Here is a 17483-nt window from a genome sequence, read left to right on the forward strand (position 1 = left end):
CACTATTCCATCCTCTGCAGTGAATTCAGAAGTTTGAAAATAAATAATCCACACACAGGGATAACTTTCTGAGCAAAACCGGGAATGGTCGGCAGAGCTCGTTTAGTCCAATAAACGGTTACAAGCTAAAACGTTACATAAACCAGAAGGACACTGGTGCAGACACAATAGTGGTGTGGCAGGGAGGATTCACAGGATTACAGATGAGTCCACAGTCCCAGTTATCTGTGGGGTTCTGTTACCAACCAGTCTCCTTCTCTCCCTCTCCAGCTCTCTGCCGGTCAACACTCACATTTGCACTCAGCGCTGCATGGCGGTTCCTCTCATTCTCTCTCTCAGTCCTCCATATTAACAGCAAGAAGGCCTGGGTGAATTGGGCCCAGGGCACACATCAACCCATCACTCATCCTCTTCCATCCTGGGGAGCCTCGTAGGACGAGGTACAGTGTCTCCTACTCACTAAAAAGCTCTCTCTTCCACAGACTCCAACTTAGACTCTTGCAAGACTCAGGCTCAGGCTTAGACTGATTCAGACTGACTTACACAGCATCCTTGCAAAACATATATACATAGCACTATCACATGACACACAACAAGATACATTTTGCAGACATAATCTAGACATTAATCCATACAGTGCTGAAGAGGTGCAATACACATCAAATTCACACACATAGAAGACACTGACAATACAAATTCACAAGACAAACACATTCACACCTATGGAGGTGCCCCATTAACTCTGGGTCACTACACTTGTTCCTCTGGAGGTGGGAGTCTTGCACAGGTTCTTTAGTAGCAAAGTACATGAGATCAACCACAACTGGAACCCCTCTTTCCAAGAACCCCATAGCAACCACTAAAACTACCTCTATGGTATGCATGTCCTTGACTATACAGTCTGTTTTAGTTTTGAGGACAAGTTTTTACTATATCACTATATAGAAGTAGTGCTTCTAGAGAAGAATGGCTGCAAACTATGGCATCCAGTGGAAAATGGCAGACACATCCAACGGAAGAAATCCTTTGCAAGCCTTCATATGAAATCGGAAGCATATGGAAGTACAATATAAGCCCATAGACTTATATAGGTGCCAAAATTCGGATACTTACAACTCAGTACTTGTACAGTATGAACCCAGTCTACTTAGCCAATGCATATGAACAATGATTTGCTGCCAGGTGGTCACATATTGGTTAGAGTCAAGACACATTTTTTACTTCAGTACTTACAAATAAGTGACCAAACTCTATCTTAGACGCATATGGCATGTTTACAAGGTATACAAAAAATATAAGTAGTTTAACCAGCAGTCCTATGTAAAATCATCATTACCATATCTGAGAAATCAGCTCTACTACATTAGCAAATCACTTCCATAATATATGTTTTTAATGATGTCTAATTATCCAAATGTTGTCGACATTCTCCAGTCTATTAACATTGCACAAAGGTATAATACAGATATAAATTCAGAGCACTATTTTCTCTTTATCTTTTCCACCAATTAGTTTCCCTTTTGCAGTATTTTTTACAATCCCATTAGGAGGAATTAGGTAATTCTTTGTTGACGACTGTGATTTTATTCATGTTCAAAATGAGACTTTTACATTCATCTGTAAGAGCAGAGACATTCAATTATTTTAATTAACAAATCTGCTTTTAATGGAAATATTTTAATATAAAAAGAGAATCTGACACGTAAAATTAAATACAGCCTGTAACTAGAGCCATTTCATGGGCAAAGTATATTGTGCCTTTGTTGTTTGGGTGATATTATTGTTAATATTATTATTATTGAATGAGTCACATGTAAAATTCATCTTTAAAGTGGGACAGCCAGGCCTGCATAGTACATCAGTCCAAAAGCAGAGTATACAATGTATGGTAAAGCATATATATATATATATACTAGCTGATATACCCGACTTCGCCCGAGTTAATTTGGTACTGGTGTTTATCTGGTGTTCACACGGAAAATCTTATGAAGTCGTGGTTACTTTAGAGATACTGAGGAAAAACATATGTTCACCATTTTGCATAGTTCTCTGCGTTACCCAGGAAACACCACGTGGAGGCAACCATGCGACGTTTCCTTTATATAAAATGACATCAGGAAGTGAGAGAATTAGATTCCGTACATAAAATTTGGACACTAATTCTTTTGAGCTTAGAATTGAATAATCGAGTTGGGACCCATTAACTTTTCCTATTTATGACACAATCAATGCTTGTGCCAAATTTCATGTTTCTATGACATTGGGAAGTGAGAGATTTAGATTATGTAAGTAAAATTTGGACGCTAATTCTTTGGCGCTTAGAATTAAATAATCGAGTTGGGACCCATTAACTTTTCCTATTTATGACATAATCAATGGTCGTGCCAAATTTCATGTTTCTATGACAACCGGAAAGTGAGAAAATTAGATTCCGTACGTAAAATTTGGACGCTAATTCTTTTGCACATAGAATTGAATAATCGAGTTGGGACCCATTAGCTTTTCCTATTTATGACATAATCAATGCTCGTGCCAAATTTCCTGCTTTTATGACACCGGAAAGTGAAGAAATTACATTCCGCACGTAAAATTTGGACGCTAATTATTTTGCGCATAGAATTGAATAATCGAGTTGGGACCCATAAGCTTTTCCTATTTATGACATAATCAATGCTCGTGCCAAATTTCACGTTTCTATGACACCGGAAAGTGAGAAAATTACATTCCGCACGTAAAATTTCGACGCCAATTCTTTTGCGCTAGAATTGAATAATCAAGTTGGGACCCATTTGCTTTTCCTACTTATGACATAATCAATGCTAGTGCTAAATTTCACGTTTCTATGACACCGGAAAGTGAGCAAATTACATTCCGCACGTAAAATTTCAACGCTAATTCTTTTGCGCATAGAATTGAATAATGGAGTTGAGACCCATTAGCTTTTCTTATTTATGACATAATCAATGCTCGTGCCAAATTTCACGTTTCTATGACACCGGAAAGTGAGAAAATTACATTCCGCACGTAAAATTTGGACGCTAATTCTTTTGCGCATAGAATTGAATAATGGAGTTGGGACCCATTAGCTTTTTCTATTTATGACATAATCAATGCTCGTGCCAAATTTCACGTTTCTATGACACCGGAAAGTGAGAAAATTACATTCCGCACGTAAAATTTCAACGCCAATTCTTTTGCGCTAGAATTGAATAATCGAGTTGGGACCCTTTAGCTTTTCCTACTTATGACATAATCAATGCTCGTGCCAAATTTCCCGTTTCTATGACACCTTAAAGTGAGAAAATTAGATTCCGTACGTAAAATTTGGACGCCAATTCTTTTGCGCATAGAATTGAACAATCGAGTTGGGACCCATTAGCTTTTCCTATTTATGACATAATCAATGCTCGTGCCAAATTTCACATTTCTATGACATTGGGAAGTGAGTGATTTAGATTATGTACGTTAAATTTCGACGCCAATTCTTTTGCGCTAGAATTGAATAATCGAGTTGGGACCCAATTTCTTTTCCTATTTTGGAGATAATCTATGCTTCTGTCAAATTTCATGTTTCTACGACATCGGGAAGTTGGAGAACTTTTGGCGAGCCAGTGAGTCAGTGAGTGAGTCAGTGAGGGCTTTCAGCTTTATATATATATAGATATACTAGCTGATATACCCGGCTTCGCCCGAGTTAATTTGGTACTGGTGTTTATCTGGTGTTCACACGGAAAATCTTATGAAGTCGTGGTTACTTTAGAGATACTGAGGAAAAACATATGTTCACCATTTTGCATAGTTCTATGCGTTACCCAGGAAACACCACATGGAGGTAACCATGCGACGTTTCCTTCATATAAAATGACATCAGGAAGTGAGAGAATTAGATTACATACATAAAATTTGGACACTAATTCTTTTGCGCTTAGAATTGAATAATCGAGTTGGGACCCATTAACTTTTCATATTTATGACACAATCAATGCTTGTGCCAAATTTCATGTTTCTATGACATTGGGAAGTGAGAGATTTAGATTATGTACGTAAAATTTGGACGCTAATTCTTTTGCGCATAGAATTGAATAATGGAGTTGGGACCCATTAGCTTTTCCTATTTATGACATAATCAATGCTCGTGCCAAATTTCCGTTTCTATGACACCGGAAAGTGAAGAAATTACATTCCGCACGTAAAATTTGGACGCTAATTCTTTTGCGCATAGAATTGAATAAAGGAGTTGGGACCCATTAGCTTTTCCTATTTATGACATAATCAATGCTCGTGCCAAATGTCCTGTTTCTATGACACCGGAAAGTGAAGAAATTACATTCCGCACGTAAAATTTGGACGCTAATTCTTTTGCGTATAGAATTGAATAATCGAGTTGGGACCCATTAGCTTTTCCTATTTATGACAATCAATGCTTGTGCCAAATTTCACGTTTCTATGACACCAGGAAGTGAAAAAATTACATTCCGCACGTAAAATTTGGACGCTAATTCTTTTGCGCATAGAATTGAATAATGGAGTTGAGACCCATTAGCTTTTCCTATTTATGACATAATCAATGCTCGTGTCAAATTTCCCGTTTCCATGACACCGGAAAGTGAAAAAATTACATTCCGCACGTAAAATTTGGACGCTAATTCTTTTGCGCAAAGAATTGAATAATGGAGTTGAGACCCATTAGCTTTTCCTATTTATGACATAATCAATGCTCGTGCCAAATTTCCTGTTTCTATGACACCGGAAAGTGAAAAAATTACCTTCCGCACGTAAAATTTCAACGCCAATTCTTTTGCGCTAGAATTGAATAATCGAGTTGGGACCCATTAGCTTTTCCTATTTATGACATAATCAATGCTCGTACCAAATTTCCCGTTTCTATGACACCGGAAAGTGAAAAGTTACATTCCGCACGTAAAATTTGGACGCTAATTCTTTTGCGCATAAAATTGAATAATCGAGTTGGGACCCATTAGCTTGTCCTATTTATGAAATAATCAATGCTCGTGCCAAATTTCATGTTTCTATGACACCGGAAAGTGAAAAAATTACATCCCGCACGTAAAATTTTGACGCCAATTCTTTTGCGCTAGAATTGAATAATCGAGTTGGGACCCATTAGTTTTCCCTATGTATGACATAATCAAAGCTCATGCCAAATTTCCCGTTTCTATGACACCGGAAAGTGAAAAAATTACATTCCGCACGTAAAATTTGGACGCTAATTCTTTTGCGCATAGAATTGAATAATGGAGTTGGGACCCATTAGCTTTTCTTATTTATGACATTATCAATGCTCGTGCCAAATTTCCCGTTTCTATTACACCGGAAAGGGAAGAAATTAAACTTTAGTAAAGCAAAATTTGATGAGCTTAGAACTACTATCGGTAACATTAATTGGGACAACATCCTCAAAAATATCAGTACGGAGGAAAAATGGGAAGAGTTCAAAAGGATCCTAATCGCCTCATGTCAGACAAATCTGATCAGTTTCTACGATGAAGTAAGCTCTAAGCTGGACCAGGGAGAATCTATTGATCTTGTATATCTGGACTTCTCTAAAGCCTTTGACACCGTGCCACATAATAGGCTAGTATACAAAATGAGGCAGCTCGGACTGGGCGAAAACGTGTGTAAGTGGGTAAAAAATTGGCTCAACGATAGAAAGCAGAGGGTGGTAATAAATGGTTCGTACTCTGATTGGACCACAGTCGCTAGCGGGGTGCCACGATGAAGTAAGCTCTAAGCTGGACCAGGGAGAATCTATTGATCTTGTATATCTGGACTTCTCTAAAGCCTTTGACACCGTGCCACATAATAGGCTAGTATACAAAATGAGGCAGCTCGGACTGGGCGAAAACGTGTGTAAGTGGGTAAAAAATTGGCTCAACGATAGAAAGCAGAGGGTGGTAATAAATGGTTCGTACTCTGATTGGACCACAGTCGCTAGCGGGGTGCCACAGGGTTCAGTATTAGGCCCCACTCTGTTCAACATATTTATTAATGACTTGATAGAGGGGCTGCACAGCAAAATATCAATATTTGCAGATGACACAAAATTATACAATGTAATTAATGCAACGGAGGACAATATGTGGCTACAAACGGACCTGGATAAGATGGGGGCATGGGCAGAAAAATGGCAAATGAAGTTCAATGTTGAAAAATGTAAGACTATGCACATGGGCAAGAGGAACGGATGTCACGAATATTCACTTAATGGGGTACCACTAGGGAAAAGTGATATGGAAAAGGATCTGGGGGTATTAGTGGATAATAGACTAAACTGGAGTAACCAATGCCAGTCAGCCGCTGCAAAGGCAAATAAAGTCTTGGGGTGCATCAAAAGAGGAATAGGGGCGAAGGACGAGAACATCATCCTCCCACTATATAAGGCACTTGTCAGACCTCACATGGAATACTGCGTACAATTCTGGACACCGGTGCTCAGGAAAGATGTCACAGTGCTTGAGGGGGTTCAAAGAAGAGCGACTAAACTAATACATGGAATGACGGGACTGGAATACCCAGAGAGGCTATCCAAATTGGGTCTATTTACTCTAGAAAAAAGAAGGTTAAGAGGCGACCAAATAACCATGTATAAGTACATGAGGGGACAACACATGGATCTCTCCCGCGATCTGTTTACACCCAGGACCTCGACGGTAACAAGAGGACATCCGCTACGATTAGAGGAAAGTAGGTTTCATCACCAACACAGAAAGGGGTTCTTTACTGTAAGAGCAGTTAGACTGTGGAACTCTCTACCGGAGGAAGTGGTGATGGCAAAATCCATAGAGGAGTTTAAAAGGGGACTTGATGTCTTTCTGGAGAAGAAGGATATTACAGGATATAAATATTAGGTTAAGTGTCAATCCTGGAATATAGGCAGGTAGGAACTATTAGGGGTTGATCCAGGGAACAGTCTGATTGCCATTAGGGAGTCGGGAAGGAATTTTTTCCCCAAAAGGGCTAATTGACTTCTGGCCTTGGGGTTTTTTGCCTTCCTCTGGATCAACACAGTAGGATAGACAGGCTGGACTAGATGGACAATGTCTTCATTCGGCCTTACATACTATGTTACTATGTTACTATGTTACTATGTACGTAAAATTTGGACGCTAATTCTTTTGCGCATAGAATTGAATATTCGAGTTGGGACCCATTAGCTTTTTTCATTTATGACATAATCAATGCTCGTGCCAAATTTCCTGTTTCTATGACACCGGAAAGTGAAGAAATTACATTCCGCACGTATAATTTTGACGCCAATTCTTTTGCGCATAGAATTGAATAATCGAGTTGGGACCTATGAACTTTTCCTATTTATGACATAATCAATGCTCGTGCCAAATTTCCCGTTTCTATGACACCGGAAAGTGAGAAAATTAGATTCCGTACGTAAAATTTGGACGCTAATTCTTTTGCGCATAGAATTGAATAATGGAGTTGAGACCCATTAGCTTTTCCTATTTATGACATAATCAATGCTCGTGCCAAATTTCCTGTTTCTATGACACCGGAAAGTGAAAAAATTACCTTCCGCACGTAAAGTTTCAACGCCAATTCTTTTGCGCTAGAATTGAATAATCGAGTTGGGACCCATTAGCTTTTCCTATTTATGACATAATCAATGCTCGTGCCAAATTTCCCATTTCTATGACACCGGAAAGTGAAAAAATTACATTCCGTACGTAAAATTTGGACGCTAATTCTTTTGCGCATAGAATTGAATAATGGAGTTGGGACCCATTAGCTTTTCTTATTTATGACATAATCAATGCTCGTGCCAAATTTCCCGTTTCTATGACACCGGAAAGGGAAGAAATTATATTCTGTACGTAAAATTTGGACGCTAATTCTTTTGCGCATAGAATTGAATAATCGAGTTGGGACCCATTAGCTTTTATTATTTATGACATAATCAATGCTCGTGCCAAATTTCCTGTTTCTATGACACCGGAAAGTGAAAAAATTACATTCCGCACGTATAATTTTGACGCCAATTCTTTTGCGCATAGAATCGAATAATCGAGTTGGGACCTATGAACTTTTCCTTTTTATGACATAATCAATGCTCGTGCCAAATTTCCCGTTTCTATGACACCGGAAAGTGAGAAAATTAGATTCCGTACGTAAAATTTGGACGCTAATTCTTTTGCGCATAGAATTGAATAATCGAGTTGGGACCCATTAGCTTTTCCTATTTATGTCATAATCAATGCCCGTGCCAAATTTTAAGTTTCTAAGGCATTGGGAAGTGACAGATTTAGATTATGTACGTAAAATTTCGACGCCAATTCTTTTGCGCTAGAATTGAATAATCGAGTTGGGACCCAATTACTTTTCCTATTTTGGAGATAATCTATGCTCGTGCCAAAATTCATGTTTCTACGATATCGGGAAGTTGGAGAACTGGCGAGTCAGTCAGTGAGTCAGTCAGTGAGGGCTTTCAGCTTTATATATATTCACTAATAAAGGATGATACATCAGCAATACCTTATATATATATATATATATATATATATATATATATATATATATATATATATATATATATATATATATATATATATATATATATAAGGTATTGCTGATGTATCATCCTTTATTAGTGAATACAGATCCAGAAGTAAAGCAGCATGGCAACGTTTCGACGGCTGCTGCCGTCTTTGTCTTTGTAGTAGCCGTGCACGTCTGGAGAGGTAATCACGGAGGAGCCAGAAGTCAGCAATGGGTGGTTTCTGTATGTAGTACAGAAGGATAAGACGGGTAACGTAGTCAGATGGGAAGCCAGAAGTCGGTATCAGGAGTTCTTGTCAAAATGGCGGAGGAGCAGGCAGAAGTGGAGCAGATCAATGCTGTGGAGCAGAATAATCACACAAGGAGTGTGTGGAAGGGCCAGGCTTATATAGGAAGAGCTAATTAGCAGCAGATTGGGGCCAGGACAGAGAGGCTGAAACTAAATCAGGAGCCAGGACAATACTAGGATCAGCTAGAGACCAGATGACCAATGTGTTACTTAACATGCCACTGCACCACAATTTAAAGAGAGCATCCACTTTTGGGTGAACAGCCTACCTACTGTCTTTCACCCCTCATTAAGGATATATACACTGAAAATAAATTCTACTACTTGAATATTTATTACATAGAGCATAGCATACTGCATTAAGGGTGCTTTCAGATGAGCATGTGCGTGTGCGTACATAAGTGCGCACAAAACCACACGTCTATTAGAACCAATGGTTCCCTATGGTGTGTTCACATGTCTATGTTTTACAGGCATGCAAATGCATGTACCTGCAAAACTTAAGTCCATGGTGCATGTCAATATTCCCCAGCGGGAATTACCCTTGTCACTGAACACTGTGACAGCACTGTCACAGTGTTCAGTGACAAGGGGACTCCCCGGGGGAATGAAGAAGTTCCCTGCCACAGCTGTCACAGCTGTGACAGCTGTGGCAGAGGATCACAATGTTCTCCTATTGCTTTCAATGGGACCAGTGCTTCTGCAGCCCCATAGAAAGCAACGGTCTGTGGGCAAGCCCTGCAGTGATTTTCGGGAAAGGGCTTTAAATATAAGCCCTTTCCTGAAAATCATCCCTAGAAATTATTTCAATGAATGGCCAAGCGCTGCCTGTAATTGGCTGAGCGCTGTAACCAATCACAGGCAGTGCCCAGCTGTCATTCAATGAATGGCTAAGCACTGCCTGTGATTGGCTGAGCACTCAGCCAATCAGATATAGCCCTTTCAGCAGGTGGGGATTTTAAATCCCCGCCTCTGAAAGAGATTCAGAGCAGTGCAGGGAGAAGACGCGGCTGGACACGCCTAAGCCTCGGCAGCTGCGGAGAGGTGAGTATATATATTTTTTATTTTTAACACATTCTAGGGATGATTTTTCAGGGAAGGGCTTATATTTAAAGCCCTTCCCCAAAAATCACTGCAGGGCTTGCCGGCAGCTCATTGCTTTCAATGGGGCTGCAGAAGCGCCGGTCCCATTTAAAGCAATGGGAGAACATCACGATCCTCTGCCACAGCTGTCACAGTTGAATTCATGAATGGGTGAGTACTGCCTCTGGTTGGCCGAGCACTGTGACCAATCAGAGGCAGCTTTCAACTGTCATTCAATAGCTGAGAGCTGCCTCCGATTGGTTACAGTGCTCAGAAAATCAAAGCAGCCCATTCAGCAGGTGGGGATTTTAAATCCCCACCTGCTGAATACTCGTCAGAGCAGTGCAGGAGAAGAGCCAGCTGGACGCGGTTGAGGCCCGGCAGCTGCAGAAAGGTGAGTATAGATTTTTTTTTATTTTTACACATTTTTAGGATGGTTTTCAGGAAAGGGGTTATATTTTAAGCCCTTCCCCAAAAATCACTGCAGCGCTGGCCGGCAGCCCATTGCTTTCGATGGAGCCACCTGTATTGCTGGCTCCATTGCATTCAATAGGAGAACATCGCTCTCCTCTGCCACAGCTGTCACAGTGTCCAGTGACAATGGGACTCTCCACAGAGATGAAGAAATCCTCTGCCACAGCTGTCACAGCTGTAGCAGAGGATCGTGATGTTCTCTGTATGTCAATGGGGCACCGCTACCGCCAGCCCCACTGACCACAGGTGAAACCCCTGGATGTGACAGCATCCAGGGGTTTCACATCTAAGGAATCCCCTGCTACAGCTGTCACAGCCGCAGCAGGGGATAGCGGGCAGTGCCCTTTTTGAGCGGATAAACGCTGCTAGCAGCATTTTTGTTCTGCCGTGAGGCCCGTTACGGTCACACAAATTTTTTAAAGCATAACTAATGCGTTCAAAAAATTTGTGCGTCAAATTGCCCGTGTGACTGAGCCCTGAAGTTGTTTAATATGGGAATTAGATTAAACTTAGACTATCCAAAAAGGCTACCTGAATGGTGAAAATGTAAGGCATATGGTCTGGGACTGTGTAAAATTATGTGAATTTCAGAATAGGTACTGGGGATAATTAAAAAAAATGTCTTGTATATATAATGGACTAGTAATTATTAGGACATTATAGTAGCAGTGTTTCTGGTGGCACATCACACTCACATTAGCTTAATTACCACAAAAGACAAACACAGCTTGGCTCCTCCCACAGCAGTGACATCACCACAGATCCTTCAGCCCACTGGATCTGTGTGGTGGTGATAGGTCAATGTGTTTTGTCAGGACTGCTGAGTTGTGTAGGAAATTATACTACCACACAGCTCTGCTACATAGTACATGCACACACACAGCTCTACTGCACCCCACACATCACACACACAGCATGGCTCCACCCACAGCAGTGACATCACCACATGTCCTTTAGCCCACCGGCTCTCTGTTGCGGTGGAAGATTGTTGTCTTCTGTGAGGACCGCTGAGTTGTGTTTTCTGAGATAATAACGATTTAGTTGTATTCTTAGTGTGTTATTTTTGTCCTCCCCTTCCAAGAGGCCTAACTGTGTTGTTCTTCTGTCGGTCAGACTCTCTGTTTTATATATGTTGTAGGACCTTCGATGGCATCACCAGGGGGCAGAGCAATGACATCAGCAGTGGCGGAGCATGAGAAGCACTCACACACAAACATTAAGACAAGTAATTTGATAGTTTACATCGAGTGGTGGCTGCATTGAGGTATTGTGGAAAAGTTGATAGGATTAGAGGGAGAAGTGAGGAAGTGGTGAAGAATTTTTTCCTTGTATGTATCTAAATATTTTTTTCCTTTTTTTGGGCAATGGGGAAGTTTAGAATTTGCTTAAATATAGTTATGATTGATTGTATTGTTTGGGTGGGGTAATTTGGCCACTCACGACTTGGTAGAAATTAAGGGGCAACTGAGACTCTGGCAAACCTGTCTTGAAGGCTGGCTTAGGAAAGCCCTCTATTTCAACAGGCTCTCTACCTCATATCTCTGTAACACACATCAACTCTTCTTGTCTGTCAACTGAAGATTACCTGGGAACAATCAGAATTCTACACCATTTGGCATAGTGGTTGGTTACTTTCTCTGAGATGCTTTGCAAGCAGTGGCTCACCAGTGTCTCTTACTCTGCTTACCTCTACAGCACCACTCAACAACCCCATGGCCTCTGCCTTTCATCCTCTCTTTATCATGGTCCCCTTGACTCCACCCACCTACACTGCACAATCTCCCACACACTGTCCCCCCCCCTCTCTCTCTCTCTCTCTCTCTCTCTCTCTCTCTCTCTCTGTTCTCCTATTTCAAAGAGGCTTATAATAAATTAAAACAACCTATTGATGTAATTAAAACTGACACAACCTTACATATGATTGCATCATTTGAACATAATATGACAACTGTAAGCTATTATTACTTTGAATATTATATGAAAGTTATTTGTGTTCTGTATTAAAAAAGTATTGTTTTTTAACCTCTTAGTGACCAGGCCTGTTTGTGCCAAATTTTGGAAATTTAACATGTGTCACCTTAACATAGTATAACTCCATAAAGTTTTTGCATATCCAAGAGATTCCGACATTGTTTTTTCACCACATATTGTACTTTATTTAGTTGGTAAAAATAGACCGATAGAATTTGTGTATATTTATTAAAAGTGTGAAAATTCGGAAAATGTAGAAAAAATTGTTATTTTTTTCACATTTTCAACTGAAATATCTCAAATATGTGCTAACATACTGTACACATTTTTGATAAGATATATATTTCCATCTGTTTACTCTATTCTGGATGCACATTGGAAAAACTTCAAGTTTTTTTAACCATTTAGAAGACGTACAAATTTAACGTTCCTTATTAGCATTTTGAGGAACACTTTGCTTTCCTACACCAAGCCAACATTGCACAGGCTCATAGGTGTCAGAATGATATCCCCACAAATGACCCTACATTACAAGCCCACGTGACAAGTTTCTGAGATGTCACTGTGCCTCCTGGCTGGATGATGTCACCCATCAGATACAACTGAGCTGGGCCACCGTTTCAGCGCCACAGTGAAAATATTTATTTCTATATAGGTTTTGAGCACAGAGGACACAAAAATATATAAAAAAAATAGTTCAGAAAATCACTTTAACTTTGAGTACCTGCTAATTAATTTAATAAAGCTGCAGCAGCGTTCCCTTCATTCTTTATGAAGGAACAATACAATAATAATGGTTATGACAGTGCCTGGCACTGCAGCTCACTACAGCTCGATGCCATTCAAGTGAAAGGACGAAGGGACAGAAAAAGATGTAGTTACCCCTAAGTAGACTAGTCCATTGGTCCAAATGTGGAGTAGATGGATAATGGAAGTACTGCCAACCAAGGAGCGCCTCACCTGCACAAGGAAGTGCATGATCACAGAGAAGATAAGAGAAATAAAATGGTCACGGGACTCTAGCAAAGCTGAGAAAGGGGGCTCTGTGCCCCAAAACACATTTTATTGCTGGGCAATAATCAATAAAGAAAAATTGGGCCCTCTCCATTGGATTTAGAGCTTATGGGTTGAGCATTTGCGCCATGACCAGTTATTTTCTCATTCAAGTGCAAGGGCTGAGCTGCAGTACCAGGCACAACCACAACTCTGTGTCTGGGCAAACAATGAAGGGCATTTAGTTCACAATAGCTTTGTACTTTTGCCTCAGAGGAAACATCAGAGAATAAGTCTTTAGCGTATTAGACAGTCAGATACAGAATCACCTGGTTTCAGATTGCTGTTGGGAAAATGGAATTACACTAGAGCAAGCCCATGTATAGACAAACATTTTGCTAGACAGAAATACAATTACGTTACTTTCTCAACTCACAAGAAGCAGCTGTTCTTCAAACATCTGCTAACTGTGGATATGGAAAATTGAAAAATATTTCATATTTATGGCATTCTATACAGCCAAAAGCTATAAAAAAGGGTTATGAAATATGTTCAGCAGAATACGTTTAAATGTGAATAATATTTCCAGAAACCTTTCATTGCAGGTTATTTTCCAAAATAGCGAAATCCACATCCCAAGGTTGTTTAATGTACAGATAAAAATTTTATTGTTGCACATACTGTAGCTGTAACAACATAATATCCCAAAAAGTCAGTAACAGTCTACTAGAACTAGATCATGTTATGTCTCAGCTGGAAATAAAAAATCTCACCATAAAAATCGAACACATTTTGGGCAATGTGTTACAAATTACATGAACCCAAAAAAAATAAATGCAAATGTATAATATATATATATATATATATATATATATATATATATATATACAATCAAACAATCAAAGTCATCTTCAAACTTTCCAATCTTATCCAAACTTTCAGCTTTCTGCAAAACAACAATCAAGCATGAAGAATTTAAATAGCTCAACACAACTAATGTAACATGTGATTTCTGCAAATTCACACAAAATGCCACTTTTAATCACTATTGCAGTCTCAGAATTATTCAACCCCTGAACAGAATCTAACAGAAGTGCAAATGTTTGCAAATCAGTTGTTACCTCAAGCACACCTGATGCACCTATTCAAGGGCTTCATTAGTTACATCAGGTGTGCTTGAGATAAAACGCAAATACCTGCTTTGTTTTCTCTAGCACTGGAAACCTGCAGCATGTTGAGGAAAAGGTGGATGCAATCAGATATCAAGTAATTCTAAGAGAATGTGTCATGCCTTCCGTTAAGAAACTGAGGCTTGGGTTTCATGGAACCTTCCAGCAGGACAATGATTCCAAGCATACTTCAAACTCTGCTGAAGGCTAACAGAAGTCCTGGAAGATTTTGGAATTGCAGTCATAGTCGCCTAACTTGAACTCCATAGAAAGTTATTTGGCGGGATTTGGAAAAGGTGATAGCTGCACACAAACCCAAGAGTAATTATGGAGGCCATTGTTCATGAGCAATGGACCAGGATTCTTCAGGAACATAGCTAGTGTCTTGGTGTCTGGCTGAACATCATGTTTGCAGCAGGTCATAACAGCAAAAGGCGCTCTGCTAAGTACTAAAGATTCTTCTCATAAATAATTTTGAGGCTGCACTAGTCATTAAAAGTGGCATTTTGTGTTGAATTTGGAGAAACCACTTGTTATATTAGTTGTATTAGGCTATTTGAATTGTTCTTGTTTAATTGTTTTTTTTTTTTTTGCAAGCAGCTACAAGTTTTAAAATTTGGCAAGTAAACCTAATTTGCAATGGGGGGTTGATGAATTTTCAATGCAACTATATATATGTATGTATATCCCCTATATACGTATGTATGTATCTGTCTATCTATCTATACATACATACATACATATAGAGAGAAATTAAAATTAAGTACTTAATGAAAGCCCCTGTGTAAAGCTGACATGGAAACCTTTTGGGGGATTTTAGCTGCGGACCCCAGCCGATCAACTATTGATGACTAGAGATGAGCGAGCATACTCGTCCGAGCTTGATACTCGTTCGAGTATTAGGGTGTTCAAGATGCTCGTTACTCGTAACGAGTACCACGCGATGTTCGAGTCACTTTCATTTTCTTCCCTGAGAAATTTGCGCGCTTTTCTGGCCAATAGAAAGACAGGAAAGGCACTACAACTTCCCCCTGCAACGTTCAAGCCCTATACCACCCCCCTGCAGTGAGTGGCTGGCGAGATTAGGTGTCACCCGAGTATTAGAATCTGCTGGCCCGCGGCTCACCACAGATGCGTTCTCACTTAGCTGAGGGAAAGTGCTGTTGATGCCGGGGCTGCTATAGGGAGAGTGTTAAGAGTGATTTTAGGCTTCAAGGACCCCAACGGTCCTTCTTCTCTATATGCGCTCAATGGGGCCGGCAGCAGCAGCGCTGACCCCATTGAGAACATATAGAAGAGAAATCATTCTTCTCTGCCACAGCTGTAACAGCTGTGGCAGAGAAGAACGATGTTAGCCCATTGAATTCAATGGAGTCGGCTGTATTGCTGGCTCCATTGAATTCAATGGGCTAACATCGTTCTTCTCTGCCAAAGCTGTTACTGCTGCGGCAGAGAAGAATGATCTTTATGCTGACAGTGCGGGGGGGGGGGCACTCTTGCCGCTATTGTGGCTTAATAGTGGGACCTGGGAACTTGAGATGCAGCCCAACATGTAGCCCCTCGCCTGCCCTATCCGTTGCTGTGTCGTTCCCATCACTTTCTTGAATTGCCCCGATTTTCACAAATGAAAACCTTAGCGAGCATCGGCGATATACAAAAATGCTCAGGTCGCCCATTGACTTCAATGGGGTTCGTTACTCGAAACGAACCCTCGAGCATCGCGAAAATTTCATCCCGAGTAACGAGCACCCGAGCATTTTGGTGCTCGCTCATCTCTATTGATGACCTATCATAAGGACAGGTCATAATTATTATTTTCCTGGGAAAACCCTTAAAATAGCCCCTATGTTACTATGTTACAGAATGTTTTTACATTTTTTTTCTGATCTAAACATCCATTTGTGATCCATAATAAATAAAGCGAATATAATAGCTTGAACTTTTAACTGGTCATATGCTTCTCGAATATTAATGATACTGTACATTCTTTTCCAACTTGCTCATTTTAGTGGCTTGGATGTTTCCTCCATAACAGCTTGAACATCTTGCACTTACCCGCTATGATAGCAGTAATTAATTGGCATAGAGTATGGAAGCTGAGGTCAGCAGCATCAGGATTTTCAGCTTCTTCACTTATTTGGGTTTGGCAGACGAGACAAGTTTTTTGGCATGCTCTTTTGATAGCTCTGGCATGCTCAGGGCACAATATTTTTGATAACCCGTAGCATCTGGGTCTTCAGCTGGCTCCTGGCAAGCTCTGCTTTCTCGCTATCTTCTCCTGGCTGTTGTCAGAGCTGTGGGGCAGATAGTAAGGTTCACATATGTTTTGACTCAGGTCTTTTTTAACTTATTTAACATTTTCAGCTATTAGGATTTCAGAATCACTTAATTCAGTCAAGATATAATTTTCATAGGAGGTTTACAGCACCGGTAAATCAGGTATTTATTTACTCTTTAAGACATATCTCCATTTTGTCATCTCAATATGTAAGGCTGAAGTTATTACCTATCCCTGTCTATTCCAGTTCCCAACCAAAAACATAAATGTACCTATGAAATCTGATATAGTGTAAAACCTATTTGGTTTAGAAATACTGTAGTTTAAGATTAGGGTTTGATGGAACTTTGTCCAGAGTTTCACTAAAGAGGTGCAAATCTAGAGAAGCCTTTAAGAAGATCATGGTTTCTCTTGAATGTTGTTTGAAGACAAAGTTTAAAAATGAGCAAATCTGAAACAATTTGTTTTGTGAGCATTTCCAGATTTCAGCCACTGTTGTCTCATGAGCAAATTTCCCATAATAGTCGGTGAAATATCGAGATTTGTCCATGCTATGAATGAACAAAAAGAGCCACCTGGAATCCTCTACTCTGCTCTATTGAAATAACAGCACATTATGACAAACTAAACATGCATGTTACTGGGGATAAGAACTGGTTTTGTCAATAGCCAATATCTAGTCTACTTTAAACTAGAT

The sequence above is a fragment of the Eleutherodactylus coqui genome, chromosome 8 (assembly GCF_035609145.1).
Source record: "Eleutherodactylus coqui strain aEleCoq1 chromosome 8, aEleCoq1.hap1, whole genome shotgun sequence".
Lineage (NCBI taxonomy): Eukaryota > Metazoa > Chordata > Amphibia > Anura > Eleutherodactylidae > Eleutherodactylus > Eleutherodactylus coqui.